This window comes from Malus sylvestris, chromosome 13, assembly GCF_916048215.2.
Source record: "Malus sylvestris chromosome 13, drMalSylv7.2, whole genome shotgun sequence".
Lineage (NCBI taxonomy): Eukaryota > Viridiplantae > Streptophyta > Magnoliopsida > Rosales > Rosaceae > Malus > Malus sylvestris.
Window position 1 is genome coordinate 5,425,397 of NC_062272.1, and position 15,813 is coordinate 5,441,209.

General features: G+C 39.3%; 1 pseudogene; it reads left to right on the top strand.

Moving 5' to 3' along the window:
* The first annotated feature begins 11,553 nt into the window (after positions 1 to 11,553).
* LOC126596140 (uncharacterized) lies at positions 11,554 to 12,955 on the top strand (annotated as a pseudogene).
* Positions 12,956 to 15,813: the final 2,858 nt, after the last annotated feature.

Consider the following 15,813-nt stretch of genomic DNA (forward strand, 5'->3'; position numbering starts at 1 on the left):
GGAATGGTGCCTTCGTAGAACTCTAAGTATTTTTTGGACACACGAGTCCAAACACCTTCACTTGTTTGAGAAATCCCCCTCACACTATCTTCTGAGATCCATCTATAAGCCTTGCAAAGAGTTTCATCTTCTTTTCGGGTCCAAGCCCTACCTTTCATTGCAGATGAGGCCATTTTTTTTGAAAAAAAATGAAGGAAATATTGAAGGAAATATTGCAAATGAAGTGAAGAAATATTATAGATGAAGGAAATATTGAAAAATTGAAACAAATATTATAGATGAAGGAAATATTGGAAAATATATTGAAGGAAATATTGAAAAATTGAAACAAATATTATAGATGAAGGAAATATTGGAAAATATATTGAAGGAAATATTGAAGGAAATATTGAGAAATATATTGAAGGAAATATTGAAAAATATTGAAGAAGGAAATATTGCAAATGAAGTGAAGAATTGAAAGAACTTCACCATATTTATAGAAGAAAAAAATGTTTAAAAAAAAAAAAAAAAAAAAAACCCAACGGCTAGCTGCAACGGCTAGCTGACTCAGCTAGCTGCAACGGCTAGCTGCAACGGCTAGCTGAGTCAGCTAGCCGTTATATTCAAAAAAAATTCAAACTATTAAAAAAACAAAAAGAATCTCTTTAATGCTGTCGGTTATAACCGACAGCAATAGGAAAACATTAAAAAAAAATAGCCAGCCCGGGGCTGGCTGGTTGGCCGAAAGCAGCCAGCCCTCCAGCCCTCCAGCCCTCAAGCCCTCTCCGATCCCGTGGGGCCCTCCCAGATTCCAGAGCCCTCTGGCCTAGCCCTCGGTTGGAGACGGTTTTAGGTCTATTTTCGGTTCTCTGGCCCTCTGGACCCTTCGGTTAGGCCATCTCCAACTGATGGCTGGCCAGAGGGCTCATTTTAGCCCTCTGGCCCTCCAAGATTCTCCAAGATATTAATATTTTAATGAACAGTACATGGCCATATTTGCCTCCGTCTCCAACCGAGGGCCAGAGGGCTCGTTTTAGCCCTGTCAAAAAAAACCGTCTCCAACCGAGGGCCAAAGGGCCATAGGGCCAAACATAATTTATTATTTAAAAACTACAACTTAATTTTATTTAAAAATCATGTTGGTTAGTGTTGTATAATTTTTATGTCGGTTAATGTTATTTAATGTTGTTTCATATTGTTTCATGTTGTTTCATGTTACTTAATTTAATTTAATGTTGTATAATGGCTTAGGAAGTTATAGGAAAAAATTAGAATTTAAAAAAAATATGAAACAAATTTTGTGAAATAGAAGTTATAGGAAAAAATGGAATTTAAAAAAAATATATGAAACAAATTTTGTAAAATAGAAGTTATATGAAAAAAATATGAACCAAATTTTGTAAAATATAAGTTATAGGAAAAAAATAGAATTAAAAAAAAATTGAAACAAATTTTGTAAAATAGAAGTTATAGGAAGTTATAGAAAAAAAAAAGAAAAAAAAAGGTTTAAATTCATAAAAAAAAAAGGTTTAAATTCATAAAAAAAAAAGAAAAAGGATTTACAACGACTAGTGGCGCTAGCCGTTGGAAGTTTGAATTCAAAATGTTATTTCTGTCGGTTGTAACCGACAGAAATAAGAAACATTAAAAAAAAAATAGCCAGCCCGGGGCTGGCTGGCTGGCCGAAAGCAGCCAGCCCTCCAGCCCTCCAGCCCTCTCCGATCCCGTGGGGCCCTCCCAGATTCCCGAGCCCTCTGGCCTAGCCCTCGGTTGGAGACGGTTTTAGGGCTATTTTCGGCCCGCCCTCTGGTCCTCTGGACCCTTCGGTTGGAGATGACCTTAGAGATGGCCTTAAGAGTCCTTTTCGAGGAACCAAAAAGATGTTAGTGTTCATGTTCGTGGCGTGAGAGGAACCAAATGAGGGAAACCAATTGCTTTGAAAATGTGGATAAAATCATTGGGGACGAATCTTGCTCCTAAAGTTTCTATAATCTGTTTACTTTACGTCTCTTGCAAGAGCAATGACCAAACGCAGACTAATTACGTACTCCTACTGATAATTAAGTAACTCATTGACTACAACACGTGGTATCAAAGCCAGTTGAAGCTAAACATTTGTTGGAGACGAATCTTGTCCCTAAAATAAAGTTTGCTCTGATAACCATATTTCACATGTCTGTCTTACACGAATTCCTGATCATTCTCAATATTATTTCTTAAAGACTAAGACAGCTCGAGCATACTCATAAGGTTAGAATCTAATTCTCATTTTCATCTTTTGCCAAGTATATTCAAAATGGAGATAAAGTTGGTATCCACTCCCATCTCATTACACGACAACAATTATATATAAAAACAAAGAAAAAAAAATTAATGAAAATGACTTGAAAACCTTGAGTCTTAATCAAAATGACAAAAATGTGTTGTAAGTGAATAGTATCAGGAGTGACTTTTTAGAGTAAAAATATCATTTTCGTTAAAAATGAATAGTACCATGAGTGTTTCATTAAAACTCCAAAAAAAAAAGGGGAATTTTAGATCCTTACAAGTTACAACACAAAACACATGGGAATATTTGCCAAACAGTAAATAATAAAAATTGAAGTTTCGCATAGTAGTGAAGTCCTTGCTAGTTTGATCATCGTCTAGTTAGTTTCTTCAGGAACCCCACAGAACTGAACAATTTGACTTAATTTGCTTCCTTTTTAGTTCTTTAATTTATTTTTCTCATCTTTTTCCCGATCGATTTCATACAGCTCCTTTATAAATGCAATGAGATATATTCATACAGCTCCTAAACCCTAGTTCACTGGTTGCTTGTCTGCTCAAATTTGGGAAGCTATGAAACACAAGGGCAGTAGTACTAGTCGCAAGAAGAAATCTCTGTGCGAGAAATCGATGATTTTGGTGGCAAACATCATTAAACTTTCATCTCTCTCTCTAGGCAATATCAATCTTGGAACAACCAGGATCAAGATTCAGCAGCCACCGGAGCCAGCAGCTTCTGGTGCTAAAGTTACCAAAGTAGACGTCCCTGGTCATCAGACTCATCACAGTTCCAGGAGCCAGCCGAAAAGATCCCAGGAACCAGAAAATGAATCAAAGCCGTCCTCCATCGTGATGCAGGTACCAAGCACAAATCAGAATACTAGCACTACTACTGCTGCTACTGCTGCAAGTACTAGTACTCAATCATCGTATGTGAGTGAGAAGAGTAAGCGCGACGCTGGAGGCGATGTTAATCAGAGAGCTGCAGATTTTATTGAAAAGATGCGTGACAAGATTCAGAAGAACCAAGACGATCAACTAGTAGTGAACCTCACTCCTGGTACTACTACGGCTGGAATAGTATCATCGAAACATACTTCACGTGCACTGCCTGCCCCGGCTCCAAAAATATCCAAGCAGCACTACTACTCTTAAGCATATGTCTGCTTGTTGGTATAATTCTTGGAATAATTAAGTAGTACTGGAATACTGGAAAGAATAACGTTCTCTTTCGTTAAGTTATATATTTTCATCTAGCTTGTTCATGTTTCTTTTTCATTAATATATGCATCTATAAGTTGATGATTTTAACACATATGTATCTCTGTGTGATTTGAAGAAGCTGCTTTAATTTTTGAAATTATTAAAGGATTTGTTGCATCTCATAAAAGTTCAAAGACACGTTTCATAAATTTGGAACATTGTGCAAAACTTGTTGAGATCATGCCGTTAACTAACGAATACCAAGCAATATCTTTCACACATCCCTTTTAATTTTTAGTCATTATATCCATTGAATTGAAGAAAATCAATGAACAAAATTAATAAGGGCATTTGAATAGCATTACCCTATATATATATATATAGGAATCCTTTAACAAGAGGGATCTCCATTTAAAAAAAAAATGGAGACATTTTCTTGACCGTTAGATTTGACTTTAATAAAATTGTGTGGTTGAGATTGTGTGGTTGAGATTATATCTCAACCACACAATTTCGTTAAAGTCAATCCAACGATTAAGAGGGTGTCTCCATTTTTTTAGAAAAATGGGGATCCCTCTTGTTAAAGGGCGTGTGTGTGTGTGTGTATGTAAAGATAAGTTTGGAATCACACATGTAATTACCTATTTAATTGTCACTTAGTATTACAATCTACGGGTATTCCTCTTCACTCCTAAGCGAGAGGTCTTAGGTTCGAATCTCATGGATGACGAATTTGATACCAAATTAGACTGCCTATTATGTGGCTTGGCAACTCCTCCTCTCCTTAGGGTAAAAATATCAATGTACTAAGAAAAAACTTACCTATTTAATTACCTATTGTTAAGCAGAAAATTAAAATTATTTATACTATTATCAAGATAACTTTTTTCCTAGAAAACCTTTGACATCTCATTAGCTTAAGAACTTAAAATAGACTATCCTCCATGCACGGCATTTTTTGCATCACGGTGTGCTACGCGTGATTTACATATTTTAAATGTATTTATTAATGTAGATGGAAATGAATAATAAATACATTTAATAAAAGTGGTCTTTTAACTATGTTGATGCACAAAATCAGTGAGGACTTTGGTATAACAGAAAATGTTAAGTTTGTGATCTTCGCTAGATTGCTCTGGTCACTAGTGTGGATAAGTATGTAAATGGATAGGGACAGGGAAGCAAACACAAGATGTACGTGGTTCACCCAGATTGGCTACGTCCACGGAGTAGAGGAGTTCTCATTAATTGTGAAAGGTTTACACAAGTACATAGGTTCAAGCTCTCCTTTAGTGAGTACTAGTGAATGATTTAGTACAAATGACATTAGGAAATATTGTGAGAGAATGATATCTATTTATAGAAGAGAGTTTCTAGTTTCATTCTGACATTGACACGTGTTGTGTTATGATTGGCTTCTGATTTTGACATGTGTCACGCTATGATTGGCTTTTGATGTCGACACATGTCGCGCTATGATTGGCCTCCTGGTTTGAGGGAAACTCTTTTGGGTCATTGACGGTATAACGTTGACCGGTGCTCAGTAGTTTCGGGATTGGTCAAGTATGGTACAAACAGTGCTCCCCTAAGTTCCCGAGTGAGGGAAGCTTCTCGGTTGGGGACTTGCAAGATCCAAGCCATTGAGTAATCACGAAACTTCTAAGTACCGAAGTGTGGTATCATTTTCACTTCCCTTATCTGTCTCATATGTAGATGTGGCATCTTCTCTGGAAGTACTTTTCCTCCATCCAAGGATGATATCTTTAACCGATAAAGATGCACAAGGTAATGTATCAATTTCACTTGAAGCTTACTTGTAGTTTCAGGCTTGGTCAAGTGTGATACAAACCCTATAGTAGGAGTCCCCCAAGTCACCGATCTAGGAGATTTGCCGAAAGAGGTAACAGACAAGGTAAGCAATCAGACTTCCAAGCAAGCAACCTAGATCAGAGGTTCGACTTCGGCTTCCGGTTGATTGTTCTCATTCTCCTTATGTCGTAAATAGCACCAAGGATAAGGAGAAGCAAATGGAGAAGAGATGATATGATATACTTTTGCTTTTGAAGAAGTAACTTTCCACAGGCTTATTCTTGAACTAGGCTGGAGGGTTTTCTGGTTCCCTCTAGAGTATAAGGCCGATTCAAGAATTTGAGGGTCAAAACAAGTCCATCAAATCTAGAGTACATTCAACCCTGATGATATGGGATACTTTTGCTGTTGACAAAGTAGTGGATGTATCAGCACGTGTTCTGTTACGCTTGTCTCCACATGCTTCCTTGTATCCTTCTCACTGGCCCTATCTGTTCTTCAGGCAGATGTGGTATCTTCTCTGGAAGCATAAAATGTTGAAAATGAGTACTCGAGAGCAATGCTAGGTAAGTAATCAGGCAAGGGGTTCCAGGCAGTCAGTTCCTGACTAGAAGTTTGATTCCAAGTGCTGACCGATTGCTCTGTTTCTCCTTGTCTTGCAGGTAAGAACAAGGCCAAAGGAAAGGACAGGGAAAAAACATGATATAGGATACTCTTGCTTTTAACCCTAATGATATGAGATACTCTTGCTCTGGTGTGGCTTGTTTGTAGAGGTATTATCGGGAGGAAAAGAAGCCGAGTATTTCGATAGACTCTGCTGAGAGTGCCCTCTCGGATGTGAAGAAAAGTTGAGCATTTTTTTTTATTTGCAAGTTTGCCTGGCTGTGGAGGATGGAGGTCGACATAGATAGGAGTCTCCCTAACAACAAGTAGTAGTGCTATTCTTTTTCCCTTCTTGGTCGTAGCAATGTAGTGGGAGTTGCAAGCTTCACATGTTTTAACTTTGTCAGAGCACTTTGAAAAAGTGGTATGTGGTATCTGGAAATCTGATGTTGAGTGTGAAGATTGTAGATAAGTTTTATCCAAGGAAATCTAGCTCTCAAAGTTCAGAGAGCAATGCCTCTTCGGTTTGCGAACAAGCAATCATGTTGGGGATCTGGCTCTCGAGATTCGGAGAGCGGTGTCTCTTTGATTTTTGAGAAAGCAATCATGTTGGGAGTTTGGCTCTTGAGATTCGGAGAGCGGTGCCTCTTCAATTTTTTAGAAAGTAATCCTGTTGGGAGTCTGGCTCTCGAGATTCGGAGGGCGGTGCCTCTTCGATTTTTGAGCAAGTAATAATGTTATTCCTTTACTCTTCTTGGTCATAACAATGTAATGGGAGCTGCAAGCTTCACATGTTTTAACTTTGTCAGAGCGCTTTGAAAAAGTGGTCTGTGGTATCTGGAAAGCTGATATTGCGTGTGAAGATTACAGACAAACTTTATCCAAGGAAATCTGGTTCTCGAAGTTGGGAGAGTGGTGCCTCTTCGGTTTTCAAACAAGCAATCCTGTCGGGGATTTGGCTCTCAAGATTCAAAGAACGGTGCCTCTTCGATTTTTGAGAAAGCAATCTTGTTGGGAGTGTTTTCTCGAATGTGAGTAAAGGTTGGGCATTTTTGCCAGTCTGCATTGCCACGAAGCACGGAGGTTGACACACATTGAGACTTTCTAGTTATCAAGCAGTGGTGCTGTTCTTTTACCCTTGTGGGTAATAGTAGGGTAGCTGGACCTTCAAAATTTATGTGTCTAAACTTTGTCATAAATCTTTAGCAAAGTTATCTGTGGTACCCGAGGAGCTGATGTTGCGTGTGGAAAGTGGTGTCTCTTCGAAATCCGGAGAGTGGTGCCTCTTCGGAATCCGGAGAGTGGTGCCTCTTCGGAATCCGGAGAGTGGTGCCTCTTCGATTTTTGAACCAACGGCCCTGTTGCCCTATCTTTTATAAGGGCACCAATTGTGTGCAAGAGGTTTATTCAGAGAGTTATTGCTTGTAGGAATTTTCCCCTTACTTCAGAGATTTATTGCACCTCATTTCTCCTTCATCATTTCTGAGAATGTCTGGCCCATCCGACCGTCGTTTTGACCTGAACTTTGGTGAAGAGGCAACCATGCCTTCTCAAGACAACATACGGCGCCCATCCTTCTTATCCCCTACTGGTCCTCTTACCGTTGGGGACTTTGTGATGAAGAATGATATGACCGCTGCGGTGGTGGCCAGGAACCTTCTCACTCCCAAAGATAACAAACTACTTTCCAAACGGTCTGATGAGTTGGCTGTTAAGGATTCTCTGGCTCTCAGTGTTCAGTGTGCAGGTTCTGTGTCTAATATGGCCCAACGCCTATTTGCTCGAACCCGCCAAGTTGAATCATTGGCGGCTGAAGTGATAAGTCTCAAATAGGAGATCAAAGGGCTCAAGCATGAGAATAACCAGTTACACAGGCTCGCATATGACTATGCTACAAACATGAAGATGAAGCTCGACCAACTGCAGGAATCTGATGGTCAGATTTTACTTGATCATCAGAGGTTTGTGGGTTTGTTCCAAAGGCATTTATTGCCTTCATCTTCTGGGGCTGTACCGCGTAATGAAGCTCCAAATGATCAACCTTCAGTGCCTCATCCTTCTGGGGTTCTGCCTAGTACTGAGGCTCTGAATAATCACCCTCTGGTGCCTCATCTTTCTGGGGCTCTGCCGACTGCTGAGACTTCTCTTGAGCAACCTTTGTGAAGGCTCCCTCTTGTTTGTTTATTTTGATTCATGTATATGTACATATTTGTAACTTATTAGAGATATCAATAAACAAGTTTTGATTAATTTCAACGTATGGTGTTAAATACACAAAGACCTTCTTCACTAAGTTCTTTGAATTTTTTCTTTTGTTGAAGCTTGTATGTTGAAGCTTTGTGAGTGAAGCATGTAGGTTGAGGTAGTGCTCCCTTAATTTCCCGAGTGAGGACAACTTCTTGTTTGGAGACTTGAAAAATCCAAGTCACAGAGTGATCGTGAGACTTCCGAGTATCAAGATGCAATAGCATATGGTAGGAGTCCACAAGTCTCCCGTCGAGGGAGTTGACGAATGAGGCATTTCCTTTCTAAGTGGTAGCCTAAAACTCCATCTTCATATTTGTTATGAAAGTTGTTAAGCCCAAAGAAGAGGAGGCCTATGCAAATTTTTTTTTTTTTTTCGAATTTTCGAATTTTTAAATTTTCGAATTTCCGAATAAAAAATAAAATAAATAAATATATATATATATATATATATATATATATATTTTTTAAAGCTTTGTAGGTGAAACTTTGGTGTTGAAGCTTTGTAAGTGAAGCTTTGAGGTTGAAACTTTGTTGGGCACCATGAATTGATTTTGCTTCACACTATCTTGATCAAGATAGTGTGAAGCTTTTGTAGGTGAAGCTTTTGTGTTGAAGTTTTGTATGTGAAGCTTTTGTGGGTCAAGCTTTTGTGGGTGAAGCTTTTGTGGATGAAGCTTTTATGGGTGAAACTTTTGTAGGTCAAGCTTTGGAGTTGAAGCTTTGTAGGTAAAGCTTTTGTGGGTCAAGCTTTGGAGTTAAAGCTTTTGTTGGATACCATGAATTGATTTTGCTTCACACTATCTTGATCAAGATAGTGTGAAGCTTTTGAGAATTTATAGTTGCCCTTCATTAATGAAGCTTTTGTTGGTGAAGCTTTTATGGGTGAAGCTTTTGTTGGGTACCATGAATTGATTTTGCTTCACACTATCTTGATTAAGATAGTGTGAAGCTTTTGAGAATTTGTAGTTGTCCTCCATTGATAAAGCTTTAGTTGGCGAAGCTTTGAAGTTGAAGCTTTTGTTGAATTTCCATTTTTTTTTTTTTTTTTTTTTTTTTTTGGAAAACTAGAAATTTGAAAATGTGGGAGAGACAACATATACAAATTTTGCTTCCACACTGTTGAGCAAGAGATTGTGATGCAAGCCACACCTTGTAATAGTCGAAAGTTTGGATGAACTATATAAATTGAATTTGCTTCGAACATTCTTGAATTTGCTTCGAAGGTTTGAGAATTGTAGTTGCCCTTCATTGATAAAGTTTTTGTTAGCACCATAAATTGGTTTTGCTTCACACTGTATTGATCAAGAGTGTGTGAAGCTTTTGAGAATTGTGGTTGAACTCATTTGATGAAGCTTTTGTTGACACCATAAATTGGTTTTGCTTCACACTGTCTTGATTAAGAGTGTGTGAAGCTTTTGAGAATTGTGGTTACCCTCCATTGATAAAGCTCTTGTTGGCACCATAAATTGGTTTTGCTTCACACTGTCTTGATAAAAAATGTGTGAAGCTTTTGAAAATTGTGGTTGCCCTCCATTGATGAAGCTCTTGTTGGCATCATAAATTGGTTTTGCTTCAAACTGTCTTGATCAAGAGTGTGTGAAGCTTTTGAGAATTGTGGTTGCTCTCCTTTGATGAAACTCTTGTTGGCACCATAAATTGGTTTTTTTTCACACTGTCTTGATTAAGAGTGTGTGAAGCTTTTGAAAATTGTGGTTGCCCTCCATTGATGAAGCTCTTGTTGGCACCATAAATTGGTTTTGCTTCACACTGTATTGATCAAGAGTGTGTGAAGCTTTTGAGAATTGTGGTTGAACTCCTTTGATGAAGCTTTTGTTGGCACCATAAATTGGTTTTGCTTCACACTGTCTTGATCAAGAGTGTGTGAAGCTTTTGAAAATTGTGGTTGCCCTCCATTGATGAAGCTCTTGTTGGCACAATAAATTGGTTTTGCTTCACACTGTCTTGATCAAGAGTGTGTGAAGCTTTTGAGAATTGTGGTTGCCCTTCATTGATGAAGCTCTTGTTGGCACCATAAATTGATGAAGCTAATGTGTTCACCTCTTCCCCCCCCCCTTTTTTTCAAATTTTTTTTTTTTTTAGAGGGAGAGGGGGTGCTGCAAGTTTGAAATTTGAAAACTCCTTAGCTTGTGTGGAAATTTGAAGACTTTCCATTTGGGGTTTTCTCATGGTTTGAATTTTGAATTTTGAATTTCTTTGGCCATGTTGAACCCTATAAGAATGAGAACTTTCCACTCTTTTCATTGTCTTCATTTGCTCATTTTGTAGTGATTTTTGGAGATAGAGTGCTTTTATAGTTGAGAGGGATTCCGGCATTTCTTTGCACCATCTTCAGGTTGGTAGTCTTCTACACTATATCACATGCTTTTATTCTTGTTGAATTGTTTGAGTGTTCATGTATTTGGTTGAGAACATAATGAACTGATTGAGCTTTTCTCCACGCCCTAAGAACTTCCTTATGTTTCGATCTTTCATGTGGTGATAGAGTTTGTTTTTGTTTGTTGTAGATGTCAGAGTTTGGAAGTCCTAGTGATGGGAGCTCCTCTAACTCTAACTCTAGGTTTGAGCTTGCAATGTTGGAGTCTTCAGGGCCTTTGTTAGAGTCTTGTACAAAAAATTCAAGATTGGGTGATCTTCGCAATTGCCAAGCCTTAGCCAATATTGGTTCTTCCTCCTTCATGTCAGTGGGTGAGGGGGTTGTTTGTGACGCCATACCCATATTTTAATCTGAGTTCACAGCAGACCATTTAGTGCAAAACTTGTTAGATAGCAAAAAGCAGCTTGAGGCCCTAAGGCAATCATGCAGTATCCCCCGTAGTGTAGGAATGCGTTTGGTGCATCATGAAGAATTGTCCTTTGAACCACCCAAGGGTCATGTTATGTTCTATACCCAGATATTATTGACTTTAGGGGTGAAGTTGCATTTGCACCCATGGTTACAACGGATGCTGTCTTTCATTGGATATGCACCTGGGCAACTCTACCCTGGTTTTTGGGATACCTTGATCGAGTTTTATATTATTTGGATGGAATGTGGGTTAGGTGAGCCTTCCTTTCATCAATGGCGCTACTACTATAAGATGCGCCCGATGAAAGCATGCACTGGGTATGCCGAGTGTGCATGTCGTAATGAGAGAGAGCGTATTGTCTTTGGTAAGAAAAATGCGTACTGCACTTGGAAAAATCGTTGGTGCTTTCTTTATAATTATTGGGAGTATGTTAAAGGTGTCACGCCTGAGCGACGTGTTCCTACTCACTTCCAAATTGTAGGTTGTAATGTATCCATTGTTTGCATTATTTGCTATTTGTCGTGATTTTCTCTTGCTTCTAACATTTTTTCTTCGTACAGTGACACGAGGGACCATCAAGCTGTCTGGACGAGAGCTAGCTGACGTAGAGAAGGTGTTGACGGTGCCCAAAGAAGATAGACATTTGGGCAAGCTACGACCCTTATTTCGAAAGTACGGTTTCCAGCCCCTAGTGTCGAAGTGCCAGAGACGAGCAAGTAAGTTGTGTCTTTCATTTCGCCATCTCTTTCTTTTACAAAGTTCCATTCCTTACTTTGATTTTTCATATTCAGTGGAGAAAGTGGGCAAGGAAGGGGAGACTAACGCCAAGAAAGGGAAAGCACCCATGTTAGTTCCTGTAGACGACATTTTGTTTCACAAGGGAGCTCGTAAACACCGGGTGAGGCCAACCCCTAAACCTAAGTCGCAATATGAGGTCCTCAAGATTGCTACCTCAAAGAAGGCTGAAGCTAAGGCCATCGGGTGTGCTGCTGCCATAGTTGCAGGGGAGAAGAGACGATTGTTGCCTCCTCTTCCTACCATCAATCCCATATTTCCTCCAACCATGGAGTCTGCTGACCATGAATGTGGCCCTAGCTGTAGCCGTAAGAGAAAGTATAAGGAAGAGGTTGGCAGCATTCATTGGAATGACTTGAAGGTTGCCATGCAACCAAGTAGTTTTAGGCAAGTCAATAATTGCCTGGCAGGACGTCGATCCACTGTTGATGAGCTTGGCGAGCCACTAGATGAGAACGAATCAGATCGTGACCGGATGATGAGGCTATCTTCTTATGTAAGTGTTACTTTATCATTTCTCTGCTTTCTCCCCTCTTTTTCCTGGTAGTGACGATTATCTTGTCATGTAGGTCATGACCGAGTACGATGACAGATTGCGAGAAGTTGAGCGGTACAAGGCAAGGTTTAAAGAGAATAAGCAGTTTGTGAATGACGCCAGAAAAATGAGCAAAGCTTTGGCTGATGCCATCCGCCTTAAGGATGAAAACTTTGAAAGTTTGAAGAGGCAGAATGGTGAGAACGTGAAGCTCAAGAAACAATTGGAAGTGACTAAGGAACAGTTGGAGACAACCGTCCTTGAGGTTTCCAAGGTTAAAAGGGAGTTGGATAGTGCCTTGGTTGAGGTTTCTGGGCTAAAATGAAGTATCCCAATTGAGAGGGATGCTGCTGTGCAGGAGTTCTTAGGTTCCCAGGCCTTTCACGATGCTTTTAGACCTCACTGCATCCGAGCGACTAATTTTGAGAAAAGGAAATGGATGGCCATCCTTGAGCGTTACGACAATGGAAGCATTATCCGAAAGTACCGTGATGAGATGGATGAGTACCGACAAAAGGGTGAAGCCTTTGTCCTCGCAATTGATCCTAGTAGTGATGATGACTCTGATAATGAGGCTAGTATCAGTGAGCAGTATCAGGAGATTGAGGATGGTCCTAGAGATGCTGAGGAAAGTGGTGATGGCGATGGGGTTGAAACGCATAGTGATATTGTCAGGGGTTCAGCCTCAGATGAGGATGACTCGTAGTGCCCTATTTTTCTGCATGTACTCTGGATGTACGAGTTTGTTGTTTGTGTGGCATGTGCTATGTACTCTGGATGTACTAGTTTGTTGTTTGTGTGGCTTGTGCCACGTACTCTGGATGTACTAGTTTATTGTTTGTGGGGCTTGTGCCATGTACTCTGGATGTACTAGTTTGTTGTTTATGTGGCATGTGCCATGTACTCTGGATGTACTAGTTTGTTGTTTATGTGGCATGTGCCATGTACTCTGGATGTACTAGTTTGTTGTTTGTTACCAAGTATTTGCCCTATCATTGATGAATGTCTGGCTATGTTTGAGCAAATCCTTTGTTTAGATATAAGCCATAACTTGGATGTACTAGTTCTGTCCAGTACTGTTTATTTATTTGTATAGTCTTGTTGACTTTTACTTAGACTTGATTTCCTGTTGGAAGCATTCATGTTGAAGCTTTGAACCCGAGTGTTTCATTGCTAGGAATGTAAGAGGATTAGGACCGAGTTATCTAAATCACCTCTTTATTGAATTCATGCCAAATAGTTTTCATTACATAGGATGCCGAACGGCTGAAGCTTAACACTTGTACAATGTGAGTTTACTTGTAATAGTACTTTAAGTGATCAGCGTTCCATGGATGGCCAATGGTCTTGCCATCGGAGCTTCTAAGCTTGTAGGAGCCAGGGCGACTGATGCCAACAACTTCAAATGGTCTATCCCAGTTTGGACTAAGTGTTCCTTCACTCGGGCCTTTGTCACAGAGTAATCTTTTCTTCAATACCCAGTCCCTTACTTTGAAAGAACGAGGTTTGACCCTGGAGTCATAGTAGTTGGAGATGCGCTGCTTATAGGCGACATTCCTTAAATGAGCCTGGTTCCTGTGTTCCTCGACTAGATCTAAGTTGAAGGTAAGTTGCTTGTCATTTTTGTTTTGCACGTAGTTCTGGACTTGGAACGTTGCTTGCTCAAGCTCAACTGGGACAACTGCCTCTGTACCAAAGGCAAGTGAGAATAGGGTTTCTCCTGTTGATGTCTGATACGAAGTGCGGTATGACCAAAGAACTTGAGGTACAAATTCTGGCCAACAACATTTAGCCTTGTCCAAGCTGGTTTTCAAAGTTCGCTTGATTATTTTGTTGATGGCTTCAACTTGTCCATTAGACTGGGGATGAGCTGGGGAGGCAAAACATAAGTTGATGTTGAACTTAGAGCAGAACATCCTGAACTTATTGTTGTCGAACTGTCGCCCGTTGTCAGTGACTATCGCATTGGGAATGCCGAATCTGCAAAGGATCTTCTTCCATACGAAGTCTTCTATTTTTACCTCAGTAATGGTTGCCAAGGGTTCTACTTCGGCCCACTTTGTGAAGTAGTCAACTGCAACGATTGCATAGTGAACATTGCCCTTCCCTGCATGCATTGGGCCGATCAAATCAAGTCCCCATTGGGCGAAGGGCCAAGGGCTGATCATAGGAGTGAGCGGCTCGGGAGGGGAGTGAGGAATAGTTGCGTAGCGTTGACACTTATCACATGAGCAGGATATTCTGATGGCATCTTAGTGGAGTGTTGGCCAGTAATATCCTTGGCGATAAGCCTTGTGTGCTAGGGATCGAGATCCAGGATGATCTCCGCAGACTCTTTCATGTATTTCCCGAATGACAGTTTCCGCCTCTGTGGGCGTAAGGCATCTTAGGTATGGTAGGTTAAAACCCCGCTTGTAGAGATAATAAAAGCGGTTAAATCCATATTAATAAAAGCAGTTTCCGACTCTGCGGGCGTAAGGCATCAAAGCAGTTAAATCCATATTAATAAAAGCAGTTTTTCAATTTCAATCTACATTTTATTAAATTTACATTAAGATTAGAAAAAATAATATTTAATAAACAATTAATTGCTAGCCCATTGTGAGGTTAAGCTCACTTCCTCCCAGCAGTGTAGATAACATCGTTTGTTAAAAAAAAAATTGATCATTTGACAACGAATTGAATCACATTATTATGCATGTGCGAGAGACTTTTTTATAACTGGCTATACGAGCTCGAGAGACTTTTTTTATAACTGGCATTATGCATCCCTTAAGTGTTTAAAAATTGAGAAATAATATTTAATAAACAACCACGTGCAAAATGCAGTTTTTTTGAATCACAGCACGTTACGCGCGATTTAGACATTTTTAATGTATTTATATGGGTGAATTGCTTCAATATATTTTTTTATTTCGTTATTTTCATTTTTTATCACCGACGCTACCCGCCTCTTAAGATGTTTTGAACACAACATTCATGATTTTTCTTATTTTTTATTATATATTTCTTCCCCATCACATGGGTACCGTCAACTTTGTCATTTGTTTATTATTTTTTCTCTTCCCTTTCATTTTTTTTATTCTTTTCTCTCTCCCCATTTATATTTATATTATATTTTATGATGACCAAATTACCCTTGCATGATTTGATATATTATATTGGATTGCTTTTGAATTTTTTTGGCTGAGGGGTAATTTCATCCTAATATTTTTTGTTGAAGCCGTGACGTTAAAAGAGCCTTCCGACTTTATATATGATAGATTTATTATAGAGCAGCATGGTGATTGTATAAAACCTCACTCCTTGATTGGTTCCCACTTTTACTCGTGTCTCACTTTTTGATTGGTTCCCACCTTACCCGAATCAATATTTAAAGAACAAAGTACTTATTCTTTTTAAGGATGAACTCATTTTTTTACTTACAAATAATTTAGTTTTATAGCAGAAATTTCATCATTTGAACTATTCGATCTCTTATAGGGGTGTATTCAATTGGGATTTTGAGGGATTTTAATTTTTTTAATGAATCTAGGGGTATCCAATCAGGAATTTAAGTGATTC